A 26,369-nucleotide genomic window follows, 5' to 3' on the forward strand; every position below is an offset into this window, starting at 1 on the left:
GGTGCAGCAGTTCAGCGGTGAGAGTTATTTAATTGGAGAGTGACATTGGGAGCCCGGCTCGTCAGCTCTTCCCCATCAATCAGGCACGGTCAAGAGATGCCCGGGGTGATGTGGCAGGCGTCCCGCTCCCCTGTGGATCCCACGGCCGGCCCCCGGCATTTAACCGCCGTGCCTCTACATTACACCTCCTCCCCCCACCCCCGCCGACCGCCATCACCCCCGTCAGGATGCTCTGACCTCCGCTCACCTGGCCTACAGTTATCTGCTCCCCTGTTTCACACCACTTAATGGGCCTTTTTTTCCCTGCTCAAGACCAACAGTGATGGGATAGAGTAGCAACGATGCTGGCAGGGCCGTTGCTAGGAATTCTGGGTCCCATTAAAGAATACTAAAGTGGGCCCCTACCCCCTGACTTTTCCACTTTTCTTTCTTAGACTACGTATGTATTATCATTTTTTATTTAGCCTACTTAGTTTTGATGTTATTGCAGCATTACTATGAGTATTAGTCAGTGTCTTATGCAGAATAAATCAGTCATACAAAGATTAGACTACTGGGGTTTTTTGTGGGCCCCACTGGGCGCTGGGCCCCTAGAATTATCATCACCTTTCTCCCCTAGACAACGGCCCTGGATGCTGGATAGGAGAGTGGGGTAAGATGAGCCACTTTTTATATTCAGGATCTCTACATCAAGACAAATGTAGTTTTGTTGCTAACTAACATATCTGCATATATTTCAGGATGTTGTGCATCCCCACAAACAAACAGAATGAGTGTAATCATAACTGTTTTTAAAATATAGCATGTTCAAAAAAAGTGTTCAACCCCCCTCCTTTCCTTCCATCCATCTCCCACCTCCCCCTTTACTTAACGTTCCACCTGTCCAGGTTGCAGGTTAATACAAACTGCTGGGACTTCCTGCTGAGACCAACTCACTGAGGTTTGGGGAGTTGTGCGATTTCGTGGCATCTTGGGAAGAATCCCTCATTTTTCTCTTTGGAAGTAAAGCTTGGCCAACTTTTCCTGTTTTCAGGAACATACTTACTGTAATCATAAACATCCAGAACCTTGAATTAATAATTAGGACATATACAGACAAAATACATTCATAAATGTATAGGGCAGGTGGCTCAACTTACCCCACCGCTACCATATTGACTTTACTACTCCCCACAGCTAAAATGGTGCAGTTTCATGCTAGGTTTACTACCTCATAATGTAGTTCATAGATACCACAACTCATGTATAAAACAAATTTATAATGATCTCTTTTGGTCTAAACACAATTATCATGAAACTTATGATCGACGAAATTCACTTTCGAGAGGGAAAAATGTTTTTTTGGACATAAATGTCAAACCACTTTACCAATGTGGTTCTTCACAGACTCCATGAAATGATGCCATCTTCCTAAATATTTGGTCACATGCTCAATTTTTGTTATGGTTTCCTAGAAACAAGGGGTGGCTCATCTTACCCACTGGCTCATCTTACCCCGTTCTCCCCTACAGTACAGTATGTGTTGATGCTTATAACAGCAAAATATAAGTGGATAAATTGATCAGTGATGTTAATTGCTGGTCAATCTCTGACCTGCTAACAGACAGTTGACATTATAATTCCAGTAACTGCCTTTCACTGTCATTGGAAACAGATGATTGTAACATTGACTGGCCAATTTCAGCTCTAAACAAGGTATTGATTTCCCCAGTGGACATTTAAAAAGAAAAAAAAAACAACAACATGTTGCTGTGCTCACAGCTAAAAGAGCTGTCATAACATGTGTTTGCTTTTTCAGAACATCACCGCTCGGATGGAGTCGGGCACGGTAAACAAGAGCGGGAGAATAATGATGAAAGACACGCAAGAGCACGTATAGCCTACGCACGCACACCCACAATGCAGTTCCTGTTATTATGTAGATGCAGATAAGAAAATCCACAGTGATATGTGGAAATGTCCGCGTGTTTTGCTGTTTAATTCATTTTGATTCAAGTTTTTTTAAGTTCATTAAAGTGGCGCTCTCGGCACAGCGGTCGGCCCCCTCGGGTTCTTTAGCGTCGTCGGAGCAATGATTCAAAAGCCGGTGACCTTTTTCACACCGTGATCTTGACAGTGGGATCCTGATTTATCTTCAAATTGAATTCCATTTAGCGGTTGTTCTAATTCATCTCTGACTCCTTCTCCGCTCCGTAATTGCACGGAGACATTTGCACACAAGTTAAAATGGTGCCTTTAATTGTTTTTATTTTTATTCTTTTGGTTGATTGATTTTTTTTTTTTTTTCCCGCTAGTCTAGTAAGCCCAGACACATCAGGATCAGTGTTTGTTTCAGCCACTGTGAGCTTTGCACAGCACACAGTTGTGTGAACATGGATTTCACTACGTGGAGTTCATAGAGCTGGCAGAGAGCCGGGGATCTGAGGCAACAGAGAGGGCCTTGATGTTCAAGGGACAAGGCCGGGGAGTTAACGTCCCCCTGACTCCATCACCATGACCAAAATACAAAAGCTCGGGCTTATTTGCATATGCTGCATCAAAACATTCCTGCTCCTCCTCTTTGAGAAGCAGGGATTTGGACTAATCATCCAGCAAGTATTGAGTGATTACATTTTCATCAGATGCAATGTAAGAGGGTCGAAAGATCAAGTGAACTAATGGATGACCTAATCATGGTGGATTGGCTGTATCGATTCAGATGGTCATATCCTCATTGTCTGTCAGGCCGCAGGAGCCAGAGGCGGATGCAATCCCTCACTGGCTGAAACCACCATATTCAAGAAACCAACCTCATTCAGATTACACTAATTTAGCCCATACCACTCCTGCTCCCCCGAGGGTTAAATAGATTACGGGGGAGGAATGGCAATCTTGCTGAGTTGCAGCTTAGAACTTGTCTTCCAGAGGGTTAGACTTCGAATAATTTACTGTAACAGGTTTTTATCAACCCCATTCCCTTTTTTTAGGGTATTTTATTTTTTTCCTCATGTTTCCTCATGGGGAGCTACTGCAGAGCATGGTGCAGCTGCATCCACCCCCCCACCACCACCACCCATATATAAATTGTCTTAATCCTCATTGATATACAGTGTGTTGAAAATGTTGTCATGCTTGCAGATGCAATTTTGCACGCAAGCAAAATTATGACTTGGTGGTTGGTGACACTGTCTGCCAACACTGCAGAGACAGTCATTCTTCAAGGACAATCTCGTGCATCTATGTGAATAATCAATGTTACTGAAAGTTTATCATGAACTTGTGGCATCCCGCATACGGCGTCGAGCAATACCACTTATGCAAAGCACATCTAGTTGTAAAGTGACATTCACTCCCTCCTGGAGAAAGATCGAGACAGAAGAGAGAGAACCCTTAATAAAGAGGGGGAAAAAATCTAGGTAAATACTTGAGATTGAGAGGAGGTGTAGATAACAGACAAGCACAGAGGTCATTCTCAGCAATTTCCCTCCAGACGCGTCACAGCAGGTTCTGAAAGAGAAATGTCTCACTGCAGACAGACATGTTCATTCACCTCAGTTTGTGTCGACTGAGACAGCATCCTGATCCGAATCCTAATGACACACCGACTTGCTAGTATTCAGCGGGTCTGTGTGTCACCGAGCGGGGAGAGCCGTGGCAGCTCGGTCTGCACTCTCAATTCACACACTGATCTGCGCCTACAAAATCCACACAAAAGGGAAATAAGGCTGTCAGTGGAGATCCTCCATGTCAACATAGCCTCTACAATATACTGTAATATACTATACACTTGACTTGGTGAAACCTGTTGTTTACACTCTGCTGGCTGCCATTCATTTCTCACTGACCCAGTATCATATGAAATATTTCAAGCATTCCAAATGGGCACCGGCACCAATAAATCCACAGAGAGCTCTCTCAACCCACCTGCCATTTTTTTTTATCTCTTGAAACTCACAGAATTAGCAGCCCATGTGTTTGCTTCCTATAAACCTCAAACAGCCGACAATCAAAGTTAGCAACTAGCAGTTATAGCAGCCAAAGAGCCAAGTTTTCACAAATTTAGGAGCCAAAAAGAGAGTGAATATTCAGCTAATAATTTAGCTTACTCTTTCGCTGAGGTCATCAGAGTGTTAGCTTACCTCAATGCAGAGCCAGTTTCACAGAGGGAAAATGCTTTGCAAAAGCTAAATTACTAAAAAGGGAGTCTTTTTACTAAACTTAACCAACTACTTTCTTCATTGCCTAAACCCAACCAATGGGACAACTCAACTTCTCACTCAAAAATAGGCAAAAATCTGCAAAGTCACAACTCCACTTCCAGGTATGGGTACAAAAATTGGATGTTCCCCGGGTCCTTTTGGGGAACCCTTTTTCTAAGCTATAAACTGTTTTCTTGTCTGTAACAACATCTATTGCACGTCTGTCCGTCCTGGGTGAGGGATCCCTCCTCTGTTGCTCACCCTGAGGTTTCTCCAATTTTTCCCTGTTAAAAGGGTTTTCCATGGAGTTTTCCTCAGTGGATGTTGTTATGATGCCATGTAAAGCCCTTTGAGACAAACTGTTTGTAAAAACGGGCTATACAAATAAAATTGCCTTGCCTTGCCTTGCCTTTTGGGGAAAAGTGGGGAACATAGGACCCTTTTTTAGAAAAAGGGTCCTATGTCCCCCTGTCCCATACAAAGTGGGGAACATAGGACCCGGGGAACATAGGGATGACCCCACTAAAATCACTCAGAACAGCTGGCCATGTGCTACGTAAGTTCTACACACTTTCGACCACATTTGACCTGAAAAAGTACACTGTTCTGGACAAAGCTTGCTTTATGACTTTGTCCTGGACAGGACCTAGCACTTGCCTGAAAAAAAAAGAGATTTTCATAAAAGCAGACAGAAAAGGATGCAGCTTAAGTGCTAACACGGGTTGCTTCAGTGCAAGTCGATTTGCAGTTAAAGTGGAAACGTCACATTTTCTAGAAGGAATATAACCACAGCTATGTGAGCTAAGTGAAACCTGTTTATGAAAGCTAAAAGTGTAATTAAGCCATATTTACATACAATTTTGAACACAGCACACGAGATGGAGGAATAATTTTCTGCAGGTTTCTTTTTATTGATATTTTAATTTTATTTTTTTTCCTTTTACCTATTATAACTGCGATAAATCCAAGGTGAATACATCCGCTTCTGTCTGCAAAGGAGTTTCAATTTGCATACTTTCTAATTCCACCTTTAAAGTCTACAGAGGACGAGTGTTTAAACAAAAGGATGGATTTTAGTAGAATATTATACAATTGATATTCTCAGGTGAAACTCTCATTTTATTTCTTCATATTAAAATGCACAATCATTTAAGAAAAGCTGAGTGCAGTTACATATCAAATCAGTTCTCTTTCTAGTTCATTCATCACTAGTTTATTTGTCGTACCTCCAGAGGTTGGCTTTTCAATTAGAATTTCCTTGAAAGGTGGCACACATTCCAAGCTTTGACAGCCAGCCTTGACTACATATCACCCAGATGCTTTTCTTTCCATTCTGAAAAAAGAGGAGGAAATAATGTCACCTTGTGTTACATACAATGGAGGAGAAATAAAGAAAGAGAACCGGAGAGGAAGCACAAACAAGACAGAAATGAGGACAGGATGAGACAGAGACATAGATGAGGAGCAGGAGAGGACAGTGAAAGAAAAAAAATAAGAGGAAAAGGCATTGGCTTTGTCATGACAGTCTCCTCTCCCATGGCGGGGAAGATGTGTGTTCACATGCTCCAGTAGTCAGGCTGAAAAACCCAGGCCTGTTGCATTCACTCCAGCAGAGCAATGGCACTCATGGTTGCCTGGTTGGCAAAGAGCTTGTTATCCCCTCATCCCTTCATCTGCTTGTGCCTCTTCCTTCCTTCTTTCTTTTTCCCACACCACAAGCATCTGCATTCTGTTTGCTTCAACAAGCCCCCGTGTTTCCTGGCCACCATGTAACAAGAAAACAAGCTGTGCTTTTTTTCCCTCTCTGTCTCTCTTGCAAGACACAGGTGAGCACAAACAGCACAGCCAACAACCCAGGTGGTGTTTGCGTCAGGTGAAGCGCCCTGATCCTGAAAATCAAATGCAGTCCTGTCAGGCCAAATCCAGCGCTCCCATTGTGCCTGAGCCGTCCTGCTGGTGACAGAAGTGAGCCCCAATCTCAAGGAAAGGAAATGAACTGAGATAATCTAATAGACTCAATCAACCAACAAGTGTCAGATGGGAATACTAAGGCATGCATGAGGAGCTGGGTTGACTGAATACACTTGGTAATGAATGCTAGTAGAAAACCGAGAAGTATAACGGGTCTTCTTCTTCTTATCGGGCATATTTCAAATGTTTCTCATTAACTCCAGGAGTTTCTATTCCCCCCATTAAATTTTCTTTCCATCTTTATGTGAATGGGATTGCATGAGCCAAGAACACTTGCTGAGTCAGTGGGTGGAGGGCAAACAGAACAAAATACATTACCAATCTTTTTTTTTTGTACTTCTTGAACACAGAAAGTGAATATAAAGTAAGGCATTGTTTCAAAAAGACACAAAGGAAAAATTGACTTTACAGCAGGAGCAGGAGATTGTGTTCAAAACTGGGAAATAGGAACAAACATCTGTTGTTAACTGTGGAAAACCTCCATTGTTTAAAATGATGCTGCATCCTAACTCTGAATCGTAATGGACTAAACCCCCAGGAGCGAGGGAAAAAAGAATAGATAATTATTAAATTACCTGTGTTGCTTGACAATTAAGGATGAAGCTGCCAAAATTGTCCTTTTTAAATAGTTGATTTCCCTCGTGGCCCCTGGCTTTAGGTGACTTGTTTGCTTAACACCCCTTCCCCTTGCTGTGATTGTCAAATTATAGCCAAGCTAACTTGAGGGCAGGCCGTTCAAGCTTTGATATCTCCACTATTGTTAACTTAGTATCTACAGGGGCACTGTAGTAAAAGAGATTTAAAGCCTTTTTTTCTAAGATTCTCAAAAAAAAAAAAAAAGTGTAAAGAAAGAATTAAGCAATGTTGGCATGTAATGTAACCTTAAAGGTAGCGTAGGAGATCCTGATGCTAGAAAAAAATGGTTTGAGGCTACATTTTGAAAATATACAATTCAAAAGTCCAAGCCCCTTTCTTAGGACTTCACCTCCAGAGCGCCTGAACACAAAAAGTTCGCTCAGCAACTGCAAGCTAGCATAAACTCTGGCTCTGAGCACACGCGATTCGTGTACAAGAGGGGTAAACACAGAGGGGGGAGGGCAGATGACCCCCCAGAATTTGTTCGTGGTGTTCAAATGATCGGATGATGTCTTTACAGGATTGTCAATTCAATAGGTGAATGACCCTTTTTTTATTTTTGTGAAAAGGCATTTAATTAATTGGTTGCAACCAATACAATACAGTAACCTAATTCAGCTACATAAAGGCTAGGAGCATTTCAACATTTCAACCTATATTACAGAGGGAAAAGTCTGAGGAATGATTAACAGCATGTTAATTGCTTAATGTGCTAATATGCATAGCTAACAAGGTTAGAAGCAATTTAGCAGATTATGCTTTATTTCCACATTCGGGGAGCCATACCTGCCAATGTGGGAGTCTCCCTATTTTTAACCCTTTCTCCTGCCCTGCTCCCGATTTGTAATTTATCCCGCTATTCTTCTGATTTCATAGTGACATGAGTGCTGTGCATGCCGTGCATCATTGTTCGAGCTCACGTCCATGCCCACGCTTGAAGCAGCTCTTTACCGACTGAAAATTAACAAAACGGCTCCCAAAAAGAAATGTTCAGTCTGGCCTTTCTATTTCTAGTCACGAGCCACCCCAGACAATTTTCAACGTCTGTGCTTGAAGACAGAATTAAAGCAGAAGTAAGCGGAATTTTTGTGTTAATATAAGTCTTAAATAGTTCTATCTTCCGACAGCAATCACTTCTATAGAGTGTTTGGTCTGAAACACGGGTCTGTCAGTCACTCTGCTCTGCTGTAAGCCCAGGAGAAAACTTTCCTTGTATCCTACAACCTTTATCCAATGAGGAGAGAGAACGGCATAAAGGGGCGGACCTCTCTGTGTGTGCAGCCAAGGGATGCGCGTGAATGTGGTGACGTAGGGACGAGGACGGGGACTGCTAACTCCATCCGCTGACAGGAAGTTAGCCAAAACGACTGGATCGCTTACTTCTGCTTTAAAGAAGCTTGAATCTAAAATGTTCTGAATTAGCTAGCTAGCTATTGCTGATCAAATTTCAAAGCAAGTGATAATTTCAAGCAACACAGTGGATAGTCATCAGAAGATTGCTTTGGTGAGAAATCAAGAACCCATTCTTTAAAAAATTGCTACCATACTGCCACATTTAATATAAGTACCACCCAAGGAGCCAAAGCTGATGAGATAGTGAGGAGGGGAGGTTAGCTGAGGATACAGGATTTCTCCCTGTAGCCTCAGCTCACCTCAACAATCATGGGAATAAAATCTTAAGATATATTTGTCAGTTTGAGAGTGATAACAAATGTCTACATCTCATACAAATTCTACTCACATTGGAAATAAAGAATAAAAGGAGGGTGACAAATGGTGATTAAATCTATTGTCTGAAAAGTGGGGGCAATCAGTATATGAAATAACCAGCAAGGAGCTCTTATGATTATCAATGTGACCAGAGAAAAGAAGTCTTATCATATAAGAAAATAACTCTTCTCTCTGTAGCTTCATTGTTTCTGTCTTTAACTTCATTTTCCTCTGTCTCTCTCTAACTTTTAACACTTTGATTTCTCATGTGAGGACAAAACCACATTTGAAATCAGATTAATTCTCTGCCGGTGCAGCAGCAAAGCTCAGTTCAGAGTGGCACAAGTTGATTGAGCTGATGGTGTGAGTGTCTCAGAGACCCTGTAAGCCTTTTTTCCAAGAAAGGCCCCCATGGGTTTTCCACGGTTCAGGACGTGTGGGGGGCCACACTGGCTTCAGCTGACAGGAGCCCCTTCAGGTCCTAGGCAGCTGCCAGGAAGAAGAAAATGCATCATGGACACCCGGTGACAGGAGCTGATGTGGTCGTCGGCATCCGTCACAGCTTTCATTTCCTACGCTATGCCATTGATTCCCTGGCCGGGTGACATTAGTGACACTCTCTTTTAATCTGTTACAAAGAGCTTGACCTGTGGAGCACTTCTCCCGAGGATGAGAACAAACTCTTGGATACTAGAGCCCAGATGGAAACTATCACCCCCCCCCCACCCCCACCCCACTGCCTTTTTCAGGGAAAACCTCACCACAGTGACACTTCTGAATCTGGGGGCTTGTTCTGCTTTCACAAAGAGAGAATCCCAAGGGGGATATATCAAAGCTGAACTACCAGGAAAAGAGCAAAAGTGAGCAAATTGCAAAAGGAAGTAGGCTGAAAGGAGAGGTTATCAATGATGAGTTATTAGCAGAAAAAAAATGTTGAAAACCATTACTCTATAGGGGAGGTGTTGACATATCATTTTCCCATGGATATTTGAAGTCTGAGAATGACTAACAATTTGAGCTGTGAGACACCTCGCTCAGCGGAACGGTCAGTTTCCACCGCGTGTTGTCAAAGCTCTTTGACATATTGTTTCAGCAGCGGAAACGGGGAGGGTGTGCCAGTGTAGACACAAGCCTGCATTTGGCGAGCGAAATTAAAGGTCATTTTGAGAAAGTGAAAATTAATGTGAGCTATCAATTCCAGCCTTTAAAAATGTGACATATTTCAGCCTGACACATTTTAATTAGGCCATCAATAGTAAGGCAACAGTGGCTAATGGTGCAGAAGACACAACCAGGATAAGTTGCCTTCACTTTAAACTGTTGTGGACATTTAAAAATGGCATTTAAAGCATGCTGTTGACACAAGAGGGGTTTTTTAGAAGGTTTCTTGAAAAAATAATTGAACTCACATTCAAAATATGTATGAATGCACCTTTATCCACTTATAGTGAAAGGAATATCAATAGTGACTTTGCAATATAACCTCTGTTGCAGGGTTTCATTTTTAGAAGTGATTTATAGACAAAAGCCGTCTACTTGGATCTGGCATACTGTACTTGATTTAATTAAGTTTTAAGCAAAACAATCTTCCGTTTTTGAGAAAGGAGGAACCTTCTTCATTAGCGACACTCTCTTGAAATTGTTCCTGCTTTTGCCCCCCTCCCATCCACCCCACCCCCCCTCTCTACCCAGAGAATAAATAAGATAAGGGAGAGGAATGAACGCATCCATCATTCAAAGTGGAAAAGGGTAATTTAGCTTGGCCCTCCTGACAGCTTTACAACTTTGCACGCTATTCTATTTTAATTGGCAATCATGAATTAACTGAATGAGAGCCCTGTTCACTGCCGATGTCTTTCTCATTGCAGCTTTTAATTGGGTTGACTTGATGAGTTCCTGAGATAAAACCAGACAATATATTCTCATGATTGGCAACTCGTTTGTTGCCATATAATTAGGCTGCAGACAAATCAAGCACATGACTGTTTCCTCCTCAGCCAGTCCCCATCCTTTCATCAGACACATCTCGCTGGGTTGAAGCAGCAGTATCTACAGTACTGTGAAGTGTGATGTATGACATGATGGATATGTGGTTCAGACAAGCATGTTGCAGCAGACTTTAATCCATCTTGTATTAATTTGTCTCGAGAAATTATTGATCGGCCAGAAAGAGGTCACCTGGCCCAGGCCTTCTGTTTTCTCACCTGAATATCTCAGCATGGTCATGGTTTTATATGAAAAAAAAGGGGGGTGGGGGGGTGGGGGGATCGACAAATGCTGCAATAATATGAGTTGAATAAAATATAAGCCCGCTCCAACAGAGCATTGAGCAAGCTTTTTTTCCCCTTGCTGCTGGTTCTTAATGATTAAGACAATCCTCGAGGCTGCTCAGACTCACCCTACACTTTTACATATAAGGTCAAATGTTCAAAGCTTTTCCTCCATTCTCCCTCCATTTTAAAAATAGGAAAAAAGGAATTAAACATTAATGGGCTGATGAATAAATATTTTGTGTCTCCAGGACTCAGCACTTTCTCCCATTCCTGCAGCTGGCGTAATTAACTCTTCCTCAAGCCTTTTGTAAATTAACACATCTCTCTCAGTGTCCTTCGACATTGTTTTTCTTTTTTCCCCTCACTTCTTTTGCTTTTTCTTTTTCTTCTTTTAGTCAAAATTAGTTAGGCGGCTTTTTCGTGCTGCAAAATGCCACACGAAGGGACGCATAATTATTCGACCTTAGAGTCACTATTTTGTCTTACAGTGCAGATTTTCCCCCTCAGATGTAAGTCAGACCGGTTGCTCGAGGCAAAGCCACACACTTTGTACTCGTCAAATAGTGTGAATCACTTCACAATGTAAGACTTTTAATTCTGATAATCAGAATACTGCAGGCCAGGAGGAACTGCTATATTTTGGACAAGCCAGTGTCTTACTCCAACAAACACATTGCTTTGTCACTGGATACTGCTGCCTTATATCCTCATGACTATTTCTGTGTATTTTATCTACCATCCTGCACAGACAGATATGTATTATTGAATATTCTCTCCATTACTATTCCCACAGACAGCAGGGAGGTGAGAGGCCCAACCTGCAAATGCTTTCATGCTCGGTCCTGAGCTGTCAAAACAATGAATGAAAAATGGCCTAACTTCAAATGCAAATTGTCAATTGCTAAGCTCGACCTCTGTTACTTACTGTTGCTGCAGCACAAATAAGTTTACTTGAACAGTGGGTGACTTAAAGCTCCACTTGAAATTCTCCAAAAAAAAAAATTAATAGCTGATTGGTGATTGGGCCCCAGAGGGGTTAATTTTTCCCCAGCTGGAAAAGTAGTAAATGGTGGATAGAGATTCAAAAATCGCCAGAAAATCATCTTTTCAATCCAATAACATTTGGGAAGTCCATTGGAGCTATATGATCAAATTACTTTATTCCATTCATGTGTGCAGGGAGCCATCAGGGAGTCAGCTGGCTCAGTCAGTGCTTTACAACCCAGAATCATGAAGAAGCCTCTGGAAACACAATGAAAGAATTTCAGTGTGGGCCCAGTGAGCAGCTTTCATTAGAACAAATAGAACACCGTCTTTAAACAGTATGCAGTTAATCCTGAATGCATTCTGGCTAACTCATCCGGCTAACATTAGCCCTCCAGAAACAATATGTTCTTGCCTAACGTTTTGTCGTGTAATGTGCACAGTTGTTAAAAAGAGGTTTTATAACCTGATAGCTGAATACAGGCTTATACCACATACCTGCACATAATAGGAATGGGATACACAGGCAAACGCGGTTACATGCTGTCATTCTGACATCCCACCACTCCGACATACCACCATTCCAACATACAGCTATTCCGACATGCCATCGTCCTACCGTTCCGACAAGGCTTTCAGTAGGAAATGTGCGTTACTGACTCCCTTATCTGGACTCTCTCTATCTATCTGGCCTATAGCCTCTACCTGGTCTTTTTTACTAAACTTAACCAACTCATTTCATCATTGCCTAACCCCAACCAGTGCAAAATCTTTTGGGGAAAAATATGCTAAGGAATTGTCGGAAAGGCGGGATGTTTAAAAAAAAGAAAAAAATACCGTCATTCCGACCATAAGAGGCAAGAATTGTCAGAATGATGGGACATTTGATAGAAAATTAAGTGTTGCCATTTAGACAATTAGAGGGCCTACAGTATGTCGGACTGGTGGGATGTTGGAATGGCGGTTGTCCCCCGGCAAAAGCATAGGAACAAAAACAAGACCGAAAGAAGGAGAGCAGTATATAGCCTATAGTCTAAGGAAGATTACTGTGAGAAAGAATGAGGCTGTCTGTGGCTAGTTAGGGCCCAAGGGGAATGAGTAGCCTCAGTAGCTAGTTAGCCATACATGCTAACGATTTCAGTGTCAGTGAGGGCCCTTAAAGGTGTTCAGAAACGGCCGTTTGTCCTGTTTGTCGTGCCTCCTTCCATTAGTTGCCACACGAGTTTACCCGAGTAAGGAACACAAATTTGCTTGGTCGGTATCGGGCGGGCGGGATATTCAATGTTTGGGGCGAGACCGAGCAATTGACGGATGACGGATCCAATAAATTATCCAAGGGGAAAAGAAACTACCCCACTTTCATCCCGGATTTACTCGAAAATAGAATTTTGCACAAAGTTTCGGCTACATCGTCTGATAGATAAGTTATTACACTAACGGTAAGATCCACAGTGGGCTCAAATTCAATTTTCTTTTCTTTAACCACACCATTTGATAAATTCTCATGTTGTCATTTGTAGGCCTATTTTCAGTTTTGGGAAGGCTTAAAGGCTTAAAACGGCCACCCTCTTTAAAAAACGACCCCTCTCATGCCAACTCCATTCACATTCAACACATCCACCTTTACTGTTGCTAAGCTATGACTGCAACATCATTGTTAGGAGGCATATAGCGAGTGACCGACTGATGTTGTATCAGTAGGACAAAAAATTGAGTGTCACCCTGCTGTCTAAGTCAAGTTTGCACTGCCTGGGTTTGACTTTTTCCCCCATCGAAATGCAGTTCCTGGATAAATGTGTCCCATCTGGGGGGCCTGCAGAAGACATTTCTGCGCAGTCATTTTGGGTACTTTATCCTGAATTACTCCCGCTGTCAGTCAAGAGTGCAGCTCCACTTCCTGGCTATATTGTTTGTTTTTTCAGCCCTCAGATTACGCCCCGTCACATCTGCCGGCAAGTGATAAATGTGACGTTACTCCATCAGAGGATCATTAAATGTCAGGTCCTGCCGTGACAGCAGAACGTCATGGCAGAAAGTCAATGGCGTGGGGGAGGGGTCGCGCGAGTGAAGGAATCGCCTGGTGGAAGAGCCTGCTGGGAAGGATCAATGGCTCATCTAACACCCGCATGCCCACTGCTGAACCAGGCAAGACCACTCACACCATTCACACACTCCCTGCCTGGCAATGAGGTAGTCCAGCTGCTCAGAGATGAGTGTGCACAGCCAGACGCAACCACTTGTGGTGATTTGTTGATGTATTACAAGGAAGACTGGTGACAAAATGAGGAAAGTCGACTCTCTCTCTCCCCCCTATATGCTATATTCTAGATGAAATCAGATTGAAATGCTCTGTCTTTAGTGAGAGAAAGAAAGATACAAGTGAAAAATCTAAAGTTAGATCAGAGAGGGAGTGGCTCCACAGGAGAAATAACCAGCCTTTAGATCTTTTTGTCTCTCGTCCATCTTGTATAGTTGCAGTGTTGTGTGGAATATACCGCCATCATATTGAGTGGGGTATTAGATTTAAAGGTACATTGTGTAGGAATTACTCCCATCTAGCGTTGCGATTGTATATCGCAAGCAACTCAATCATATTTTTCATGCTGCATTCACGTGAAATTGGGCAGACGGACGACGGACGACAGTCGCTGCACGTAACGGCATAAACAAGCCTCTATGTAAACAAGTGGTCCGTCAGCACGAGGCAAAACAATACACCTGACAATATGTTGTCATGGTGATGTGGTATTGTTTACCTGACCCACGTTTTACCGGCTTTTTCTCGACTTCTGTGACTAAAATGACATGTGGTTTGTTACCGACGGCCGTCTGCCCGACTGCACGTGAATGCAGCATCAGGGTAACACTCCATTCCTCCTCACTGCGCCGCGGTGACTTTTCACAGACGCCACCTCGACCTAGCCTCGCGTCACCAGGCTCTTCAGAAAGGTGAAGAGCCTGGTGTCTGTTAACTCCGAATTTTGTCTGCATTCTGGTTCCCGTCTGTAGCGGAGACCGAAATCACCAAATTCACCAAAATAAAAGTGTTCACCAACATAAAACTTATAAAATAGACATTAACTTGTAATACAATAAAAGCAAAATGTTAGCTTAATGGCTCTGGACTTTCTTGTAAATTATATTCCTTAAATTAAAGAGTTTATAGATAACAAGTTAAGAAGAAGTTACACAATGTCCCTTTAAAAGTTTTCCAGCACCTCTGGCTACTATATGGAGCCTCTAACGTGCAAAGTTGTCTGGGTGTGGGTGTGGAGGAAATCTCACTCAAACGCCCTCAAGAGTGATATTTATAACTTTTTTTCAGTAACAAAATACAAGCATGCCAATCATGCTGTCACCATATGAGCATTTATCTCACTGAACCACACTCAGTTAACACCACTGTGGTAAAATAAGCCTCTTGTTTACTTGAATATACTGTACAGCTACATTCAAGGGCAGTTTGTTTGTAGCAAGATGTGTCATTTGTTAAAAAAATAAAAAAATAAAAGTGAAACCAAGTGAAGGCTCTCACACCTTTTATTTGCATATGTGCACAAAGGGCAAAGAAATGAGAAGCTACTGTAAAAATTACTTTTCAAACTGGATTCAAATCTCTAAACTTATTTGTATTTGACCTTTCAACATGGATGTTAAATCATTCTTATCGGTTAATGTTTTCTGCTACACGAGTCATCTTTCAAAGACAAGAATTCTGGCTATTTTTCTTACTCCTCTGTCGTGCTGATGTATTTCCCACACATTCCCTTGATATAGCAACACAACAGTAAGGTTATGGAGATAGCAGACAAAAGACAATAGATAATGTCATTCCTTAAAGGAGCTGTTTGACGTTTTGGGAAATAAGCTAATTTGCTTTCCTGCTGAGAGTTAGATGTGAGGATCAATACCACTCTTGTGTCTGTGTGGCTAATAATGGGAGGCTGTACCTCTGAGATGGCTTCATTTAGCATAGAGACTGAAAAACAGGACTACAGTGAACAGCATACAACATTATGCTACAGTAGCCGGTGCTGGCAGATAGACATTGCTACAAAGGCGGGCTTGATGTTTTTGCTTTCCATCTGTCTTTATGCCAAACTAAGACCTTGTCCTGACAGAAACAGAGATTTACTCAAAGCAATCTTTTTCTTGTTCATTTTGAAAAAGTTTCCCGTAAACATAATCATTTCAAGAAATATCTGCGTACACACGGATCCTTTGAAAACAACTCAAAACGCTGTAGTACACATGCAAGATCGGTGTGGAGCTTATGTGGTTCTGTAACGCTGCCACACCAAAAATAGAGAAGAAGACGGAAAGGCTCCCCCGCTGTATTCAAACAAATGTTGACTGGGAGTCTTGTCAGTGCAGATATGACGATCGATGATGATTTAATGAGTGTGATTCAGCAGCAGTGTCCAAGGGACCCAAGTCTGCCGTTGCTGTTGTTGTTATGTTACGTTCACAGACTGTATAAGTCTAGCGGTGTGGCTCAGGTTACAGGTTAGAGTGTTGGGGGGCATGACATCATTGTTTCAAAAAAGATCAGTTTTGGGTGTCTGCAAAACACTGGTTTCGAGATTTTCCCACTCTGCGACCCGATTCCAAAAAATACAGTTTTAGCCCCCTGAAAACGCTGTTTCCATCTGGACGAAACACTGAAACAATAAAAAAATATATACGGATTCACTGCAGGCTTAAAGCCCCAGTATGTAACTTATTCGGCTTTTTAAAAATCAAGTATTGCTTTCATAAATACGTATTTCACTGAAGTCAAATCACACCCACATACAAATGAAAGCTTTCTGGTACCTTAGAATGAGTTGTTACAAGTCGTTACAAATACATAAGTGGGCGACACACCGAACCGAGGCGGCCATGTTGCATCGCCATTTTTTACGTTGAGTGGCAGCGTGACCGTAGGTAACCACGGAAACTCAGCGGAGCTGTCGGCTCGGCCTGTTAAAACTGTCACCACTGTGTAGTGTGAGGAAGGACTGAGGCACTGGTGTTGCATTCAGGTGCAGTCAGGCAGACGGCCGTCGGCAAACCAACCAGATGTAATTATACTCAATGAGAGAAAGGCGGTAAAACATGGGTCAGGTAAACAATACGACATCACCATGACAACATATTGTCATGCCTGTATTGTTTTGCCTCGTGCTGGTGGACCACTTGTTTACATAGACGCTTGTTTATCCTGTTACATGCAGCGTCTGTTGTCTGTCTGACGTCTGCCCGATTTCATGTGAATGCAACATCAAGAATACATTCAGATATGCAACCACACCGCTAGATGGGGGTAATTCCTACACATTATAATGCAAAACCACTCATTTGTTTCTCCCGTGTAAAAAAAAAAAACATTGTGGTATAAGACTTGGGCTCACTTGTACAGGTCAACCAAACAAGAAGCCAATTATTGAGCCAGCTAAGCTGTTTCTGTTGCTTCCTAAGCTAGGCTAAGCTAACCATCTCCTGGTTCTAGCTTTATGTTTCAGGTAGACTCCATTTTTGACAGTGCTCTCAGTCTCCTCATATACAGTATTTTCAAGAGAGCATAAGCACTCTTAAAATGCCCAGTATAGCTTCTTTTGCTATTGAAATATGACATATGAAGAGATTTTATGTGGCAGTAATACATTCAGTTTAATATGGTGGAACGCTAAGGTGATAAAAAACACTTCTGTGTTTGATCTGGTGATGGACCATATGGAAACGCCTCTAAATTACAGAAGCAATGAGAATTTGAAGCCATTCCTCATTCATTTATCCATTCAGCTGATAGGCTACTTTATCGCACATAGGACAGGACAGACAATGACTGTGGTAAATCGCACTGTATTTTCATGTGGTAATAGTCTAAGGGCTATTGAAACAGTAACGTAGCTCGCCTCGAGGAGTGCAAACATCTAGACAGGCACAGGAACAATGGGGATTCATCAAGCAGCAGCCTCTAAAGCCCCGGATCGTGACAGAGTTAAATGAATTGGTCTATCAGTGCGACACCTGAGAGACAGTCTTTGGGAGTCTGTCAAGATAAACTCTTAAGGATCTTGCAGAGGGTGCACTGCAGCAAGGTCATCGTCACATTGCATCAAACAGGGTGCTGGGAGGAGAGCTTTTGTTCTCCTGTGTGATGTCCCATTTGCCAGAGGTAACAATTAAGACTCATCTGTCAGCACGCGCTAATGTGTTCATTCGTGATTCACTATTGGAAGTCTTCACTTGCTCATTTGTGGTTTCATGGCCCATCATTAAATTCCGAGGTGTTTAGGCAAATGTTGGGGCAGATTGCTGCAAAGTCTGCAATTTGAAGCAGATTTCCAACAGCTATAACACTATCACTATGCCTATGTTATAGGTTAGATGCCTTTGAAGCTATTTTTTTTTCTGAGAGAAGGGTGCATTTCAGTGTCACCTGGGTTTGGCACCAACCAATCTCCTGGTGTCCCTGATGGACCTGGGTCGCCCACTTGGTTACAGTGAGCTTTATTAAATGTGACAGCTCGGGTCCAATAAAGTGGAGGTCTTTAACAAGTGTTCTTTTAGTTGAATTTGTGCAGAGGGCGAATGGAAGATTGTATCTTCCCCATCTTGAAGCAATCTCTTTCTCAGATTTCTGTGCAGTTTGATGTTTTTATCATAGCTGAAGGTCACAGTTGGGTGTCACAGGTTATCTTAAAGTTCGTTTACATACATTTTAATGCCAGAGAAACAGATCACCACAGCGCTGTGTAAAGTAAATTATGATTATGATTATGCTTTGAATCTGAGCATATTCCAGGCAAGTAATGAAGTTGCACTTGAATGAGAGAGGAGCTGTTTGTGATTCAGGGTTTGGGGAATAACAGACTGCGAGTCAATTCCTGCAGGTCTGCTGGAGAGTGTGGCGGCAAGATAAAGGCAAGGCGACATTGTTTAAGTCTTGATCCTGATGCAGCACTCGTCTGCTGGGGGATTGCACTCTAATACATTTACAATGTAGAAATCTGCCTCATCCATTGTCCTCTTACCCCCTCCACGCAAATGCAGAGAGAATCCAAACACACAAACACACCCCCCCATCTCAAGATTACACTTTGGCTGTTTTCTTGCCCTGCCTCTCCACCCCTCCCCTGCACAGCCTCCTCTCTTTGAAACTCTTTCATTTCACAAACATCTGTTGGCAAAGGGGAATCCCTAATCTCTCAAGGGCTTTCTTTCAAATTTCATTATTGAGACAGAATGCAGATTTGAGTTACTGCAGATGCTCCTGTTTTTTTATGTGTAGTTTTTCATCCTTCACTCCAGTTAAATGGATTTATGAAAAAAAGAGAAAAAATCCAATGCCCACTATACAGTAAATTACTATGGTTTTGATTCTGCTCTCACAAACAAATTCAGATGGTCCCTGTGATAATTTCACTTGATTGTTGTCTGTCTGTGCTGCTTGTCACCCGTAATCTTTATCTGTAAGGGGGATGCTTATATAGGGCATTAACTGATTTAACAGTAGACTAAAATGAATAGTTTGATATTTTGAAGAATACTATTCTTCGCTTTCTTTCCACAAGATGCAAGATGCTGGGAACACAATGGCTGCATTGCCTGAGCGTGGCAGCTGACGTTGCTGAACCGCTTGTACACTGTTGTGTTCAGTACGTTCACACCAGATGTGTTTCTGCTGTGTCACTGTCCCCTGTCTGCTTTATCACTGTACGTGGTTTACTGGCTACAATGTTGGACTTCTTTTTATAAGAAAACATCACTACAAATCACTGTCTGCTGAAATGTTTTTAAAAAAAAATCTAGTCATATACAGTATTATGTCTGTCAAATTCAGTTTCAGCCTTGACATTGGTATGATGTTATTATGACATCAACAGGTTTCTTCTCTACAGTAGATCACTCAATACAACGGCGAGTTGAGAGACATGCATGTCAAGCAGGTACTATGTCCACTCTAACATGGTTGTCAAAATGAAAACCAACACTTTCTACAGCCGTGAAGCATCAATGTGTTCCTGACCTTTAACTATTAACTTGCTTAGCTTACGTAACTTTAAGAGTGGAAGCTGTCCACTGCAGCCTGTGAAACCAGTACCTGTTCTTTGTAGGTCTCAGGGTTTTTGTGGATGATAACCACAGACATAATTCCTTTCCAAGCTGCTCTAGAATACCATGGAGCCAGCTCAGTTTCAACTTTCATTTTGCAGTTGTTTTTGGCTACCTTTCCTCTTAACCTGTTTCAGTGCATCATTCCTGTCAACCAAATCACACTTACAATAAGACAGCTTCTTCAAATTAAGAGCATATGTTTAAGTGATGTTCCTATCCATTGCTTATTATTAGGGAAGATGATACACATTTTATATGGGATACTCATATGTTAAAAGATATATTAGATCCAGTGTCTGCAGGTCTAAACAAGCGTTCTTACTGTAGATTGGTCCCAATCTGTACATTCAAAGCACTCCTGAAGTTCCAGTATGGAGCCATCAGTCCAAGACCTAACCCTAACCCACTTCACTTCACTTTTCTATTGTAATACTGTTAAATGTAGGATCTAGGGCTGAAACGATTCCTCGAGTAATTCGAGTACCTCGATTACAAAAAATGGTCCGAGGATTTTTTTCTGCCTCGAGGAATCGTTAATTTAATTGTAGTTCAAGCGGCCGCACGGACTTTCAATGTGGCACAACGTGCGCCGTAACGTAACCTATGAACGTAACCGTGCACGCCCCCCCCCCCGCGCGGCCGTTCGCCGCGGATGACGGCGGAGATGGGGAGGGGGGCGGCGGCGGCGGCGAGGCGATGGCCGCGATGACGGGGGGGACGGTGGCGAGTGGCGACAACACAGCAGAACAATCCTGCCTAGGAGCTATCCATGGTTAGGCTACTTAAAGCAGATATCACTGGCACGGCCGTTTCGGCTAATGCTGCGTTCAAGGCAGGCTTTTGAAACCGTAAGTTACAGCTTCAAGTCACAACTACGACTTGGTAGCGTTCCAGGTAACCCGTAGCTCGTGTTTTTACCGTCCTGTTGTCTGTGAAAGTTCCCTATAACGGCCACTCGTTACTTCCGACCCGTGAACTCGTACCAGATCGAACTGGTATGACTTCACAGGAAGGAAAAACACAAAGTACGAGTTTCCGTGAACGCACCATGAGTTAGCAGCCCCCGCCCTTGTCAGGCATCAATTGGTCCTCGTGCTACGTCACCACATTCACGCGCATCCCTTGGCTGCACACACAGCCCTTCATGCCGTTCTCTCTCTCTCTCTCTCCCTCTCTCTCCTCACACACAGACACACCTGTTGCTGTCTATTTCTTCCCCTCCTCTGCTCTCCAGGACTGCTACCTAGCTGTCCCTTTGGGCCCCTATGGACTTTGAGTTCTCAACGGACCGGCCAGCCAGACCAACCCGACCAACAGCGCTGTTCGAGACAGTTTCTGGCCGAAAATACAAATGCCTTGGGTTGGGTCGGGCCTCGGGCTTCTACTCAAGATTTAATGTTAGTGCGTTGCCTGCATTGGGTCTGGGTTTCGGGTCATGCCGTGTCGGGTTTTAATTTTAGGCTTATTAAGAACTCTAGCTTCGATGTGCCAAGAGCAGGACTTCAGAGGTGCACGTCACGTGCCGCTGTTGTGGAATTGCAGGTCGTCAACTCCTGCCCTACTGTGCTGTGATTGGCTGGTACTCACAGGCTTTGGGCTTGTGCTTCAGCAGCCGTCCCATCAACACGGTGATAAGCATCACACAACAATAAGAGAGTTCTCTGAGAGCCTACCTGACCAGCACCAAAGCATTGGCTTTTGCCGTGGGAATTGTTTGAGTGGCATGAGAGTGTGAGTCAGAAGTGTGACAAGTGGCAACTCTGTGCTAGGTTAAAGGGATAGTTCAACATTTTGGCAAATTGCCATAATCCCTATAGTTTAGGAGTAGGTTTGTTACCTTTAATTGTCGGTGCAAGCTGTTTTTAGAACGGCGGAGCAGAGCCGCAAGCTGCTCAGAGCTACGCTACGGAGGCTCATGGGATTTCTTGGTTTCCCTCATCAAACTCATCAAATACACAATCCAACAACTCCAAAACGCTCTGGTGGACAAGTTGTGACCTGCACATTCACCACACTATGAGATAATAACAGAACATTATGAGACAGAGTTGTTTTCTAGGTAAATTCATGCAAAACCGCTGATGCGTGTTGCCGTCAGGGGCAGTTTTTCGGCAAGCAGTCTCTGCATTTGCTTCAAAAACAACTCTGTCTCGTAACGTTCCGTTATTACCTCATAGCGTGGTGAATGTGCAGATCACAACTTGTCCACCAGAGCGTTTTGGAGTTGTTGGATTGTGTATTTGATGAGGGAAATGAGCACAGCACTAAGAAATTAGCATAGCTCTGAGCACCTCGCAGCTTTGCTCCGCCGTTCTAAAAATAGCTTGCATTGACAGCTAAAGGTAATGAACCTACTCCTAAAACTATAGGGATCATGGCAATGGGCCAATTTGCCAAAATGTTGAACTATCCATTTAAGATAACTTGGCCTAAGCATCAGAATGAGCATACAGACAGGAGATAGCAATTAGTCTTTTCAGGTTACTCATAACTGCATTTCTCTGAATAAAATGTTCTTGTAACAGTTGACTGGTTTTATCACTGGAACAAGTAACTTTTTGACAACTGTGGAGATGGGGACAAGGCAGATGTACTCTAGTATCACCCGCAAACTTTTAGCAAATAGCTAAAAGTTTATATTAGCAGACGTTTAGAGTTGGCTAAACATGAGTCCAACATTAATTCTCTACCTATTGTATATGTACACTAGCTATTCGCTCACTTTGTTTGTATATTTGGTGTTGAACATTGGGGGCTCAATAATTTAGTAATAACACGATACTTTGTCTATGTGAGTGCCAAGTCATCATGTGATCTGTTGTTGGTGCAGAAATACAGTTGATGCTTTAACCTCAGAAAAACACAGTCGTTTTGTTGCTACATCACGCCTCAGTCCAAGGTCAGTTCCTGCATTGACTGCCTTCAAAAGAGACTCATTCAAAAGGAATGGGTGAATCCTCTGAATTGATACGTGTAAAAGAGTGAAAGACAAATTGAATTTGAACCTCTGAACTTTGAATCAAGTTAGCCCTACTTTACCTTTGTGTTATCGGTTTTATCGAAAGCAAAGCCCTTTATAATTATTTTACTGTAATTTCTCTATTCATATTCGAGGAATCAGCAAGAGGCTTTACATCTTGATGAAATCGCCGCTTTGAGTATTAGTGGTTTTATATTCTTTCTTCGGAAAACGCAGTTCTCCATCGTACTGAACTCTCCGAGAGAACATGACACATTTGAATGTTTAAATGGATGTTAACTCGGTATTGAACTATTAGACTTTCTATTAAAAGAAAAAGGTGAAAGCCTGACTGCTTTCACTGGCCCGCCTCATCGACTGCAACAAGGAAACTACTGACAAGAGAAAGGCAGCTCCAGCCTGTGTAGACCTCACACTCTCCCTCTGGGGACTGAACAAAGCTATGGCCTCCCTCCCATATCAACCGCAGCGCCTGGACTGGGAACATAATCAAGACACAGAACAGAGTGAGTGGAAGGATGAAGTGCAAATGGAGGTAGGAGTTACAACAGAGATATTTTTGAGTGAGTAGACTTGATGAATGAGTACGTTAAAAGCCTTTTTCTGACACCACAAAATGATATGGGGAGTATAATAAGGCTTAATAAAAAACTATTCATGTCACAGGATGTTTAAGTGGCTGAATGTGTAAAGTCGTAGTCAAGTATAGTATCAGAAAACCACACTGAGGGGAATGATATTTTGCCAGCGAACATTTGAAATATCCCAAAAATTTGCCATTTCGACATCACACATTTTATCTATCAAAGCTTTGATAAACATGCTGATGCTATTTATGTACAGTAGAATGATTGAAACTTCCTGCTTATTTTTGTTGATTTGTTCATCTTGCTTGCAGCTCTGGCCACATTTCTAATGAAATAAGCTGATTCCAAGAACACGGCCCCACATGTGCCAAGATGGTAACGCTTAAATTCTAATATCAATCTTGAATTAATTAGCTTCTTTCATCCGTCAGGACCCATTGTGCCTCGTGTTAATGACTGACAGTGACAGCAGAAGCTCTCACCCACACAACATAATAATAAAAAGGAAAAAGCCTAACAATAGAAGCAGCAGCAGGAAAATAGCACAACACCATATTAGGTAAAGTGCGACACGAGAAGTCCTATTTCCAAGGTGATTTTCAATATATAATACAACAGACCCCAGTCGGGGAAAGTGTTTTTATTTTAGCACTTAAAAGGAGGATGCCAGTCATTTAAAAAATTTACATTCACTATGCGACTTTAAGACTCAGCGTCTGTGAACTTGGAACAATCTTTCCACAAGGTGGAAATCAAAGGAAAAACTTTGAATCTGTGCAGTTCATCAGGACGTGAAATCAGCTACTGCACTGCCAATGAAAGGGTCACTATAATTTTGTGGAGCCATAAGAAAAAAATAATAAATTCAACTTCATCTGGACCTTTTACCTCCCTTCCATTCACCTCCATGGCGAGTGTGATGTGATGACTTTTAAGAGGCTACCAGATCACAGTTGTTGCTGGTGGAGTGACAGGAAGTTCACACACAAGCCTTCCAATCAGATCAGTTTTAGAGAAACAACAAAAGTGCACTATAATTATTTGTGGATATTTTTTTCTTTCTTTTATTAGCATTACTTAACTGACTTTACACTTGTGCAAAACAAAACAAAAAGTACTCAACAAAGACTGTTAATGTTGGATTTCTAATTTTGGACCAAGGTATTTAAAATTAGCGGCATTTAAAAGATGTAATTTAAGCATGAATGTTCTCTGATTATGTTAATTGAATCATCCAACATTGATGAAGTGGTCTCTGATCTGTGCAAGATTTGTTTCAGCTTCATACAAAAATAATAATCCACTGTGCTGCAACAAGGGATGCAGTTTTGTAACTAGCAACAAAAAAAACCCACTAAACCAGTCTGAAAATAGCTTTATGATGAATCCATGAGTGGAATGATTAATTGTTCCTGGTGGAAGCAGACGGCTGCCCACCCTGAGCCCGGTTCTGTAGGAGGCTTCTGTCTGGTAAGAGGAAGCTTCTCCTCCCTCCTGTCATCAAGTGCTGCTGTTGGTGTGAACAGATGGGTTTCTCTCCATAATAACGTGAGATCTTGACCTTACCCTGTAACGCGCCTTGAGATAACACATATTATGAATTTGCACTGTACAATTAAAATTGACCTGTTCGGCAAAATGACATTTAAGAAAACATAATAATGTGAAAATAACTATATGTTCATCTGGAGGTGGAGGGCAATGACCTAATGTCTCAACGATCTGCAGATAATATTCCTATGTTTTTGGTGCTTTTCACACTTGATATAAACTTGTTGATGCTTTGAATTTTTGTTATGAAATACTCCACAGTCTTATATGAGTTTCCCTGCATGCAATTTAAAAAACCCCTGCGAGGCAGAAAAAAAACTTTCAACATTTTAATACTGAAAGCGCATATGACTCTTTGATAGTTTATTGAATTGCATATCTCTCATCAAATTATCCATCCATTAGATATAGTGCTCATCCTCGGAGGGATGCATGGGGGCTTGAGTCAATCCCAGTTGCCAATGGACAGAATTACTTGTGGAATAAACAATATTTTGTATGTATATAATTTATTAGTAAGCATTTTATCAAAAAGTTCATCCCAGCCTCTGTACGAGTCATTCTTACATTACACATGGGTTGTTTGTCAGTAACAATTAAAAACCATAACTAGAAGTTAGACAGTTTAAAGAAGCTTATCCTCGGGGCGCCGAGTGGCACAGTGGGTTAAAGGGATAGTTCATCCAAAATTCAAATTCATACCAACTTCCTTCGTCCAAAAAGACACACCAAAAAACATCCAAATACCTCCATACTGCTCGTCTGTAATGTCCCTCTTGTATTGAAGCCCCGACATGGGAAATTGTTCCGCAGGTCAGTGCAAATCAGAGCAGTGAACCGAGACACTGGGAGCTTCTGCTGCAAAAAAGCTTAAAATATAGACTTATTTAATTTTTTTCGGAACAATTTCTCATGTCGGGGCTTCAATACAAGAGGGACATTACAGACGAGCTGTGTGGAGGTATTTGGATGTTTTTTGGTGTGTCTTTTTGGACGAAGAAAGTTGGTATCCATTCACAACCATTATATGGACAAATAGTGCTGCACGGACCCCCCCGTAACTCAGAGAAGGAATGGAGGACTCTGAAAATTCTCACAGCTCTTAGTTGACATGAGGGTGAATAGAAATTTGAATTTTGGGTGAACTATCCCTTTAAGCAGGCGCCCCATGTGTTGAGGCTATGGTCCTCGTGCAGGCGGCCCCGGTTCGAATCCTGCATCGGACGGCCCTTTCCTGCGTGTCATTCCCTCTCTCTCTGCCTCCCCATTTCCTGTCTCTCTTGACTGTACTATCAAATAAAGGCATGAAAAAGCCCCAAAAAATATACTTTAAAAAAAAAGAAAGAAGCTTATCCTCTTCTGAACATCAGCTGATATCTCCCATCAATAAATAAAA

At 42.2% G+C, this 26,369-nt stretch overlaps 1 protein-coding gene across 2 annotated transcripts in view; it reads right to left on the bottom strand.

Moving 5' to 3' along the window:
- Positions 1 to 26,369, bottom strand: part of LOC146966879 (cadherin-7-like) — a 157,306-nt gene that overhangs the window by 110,020 nt on the left and 20,917 nt on the right. Inside the window, exon 1 of one of the 2 annotated variants that reach the window (XM_085762611.1) lies at positions 3,530 to 3,657. The exons of the other annotated variant lie outside the window; for it this stretch is intronic. The gene's annotated coding sequence lies outside the window, so the exon portion shown is untranslated. Of the gene's footprint in view, positions 1 to 3,529; positions 3,658 to 26,369 lie in introns of those variants that run through there. 2 annotated transcript variants of the gene reach the window in all.

The sequence above is a fragment of the Trachurus japonicus genome, chromosome 20, assembly GCF_045865225.1.
Source record: "Trachurus japonicus isolate A0001 chromosome 20, Traja_1.0".
In the NCBI taxonomy this organism is placed as follows: Eukaryota; Metazoa; Chordata; class Actinopteri; order Carangiformes; family Carangidae; genus Trachurus; species Trachurus japonicus.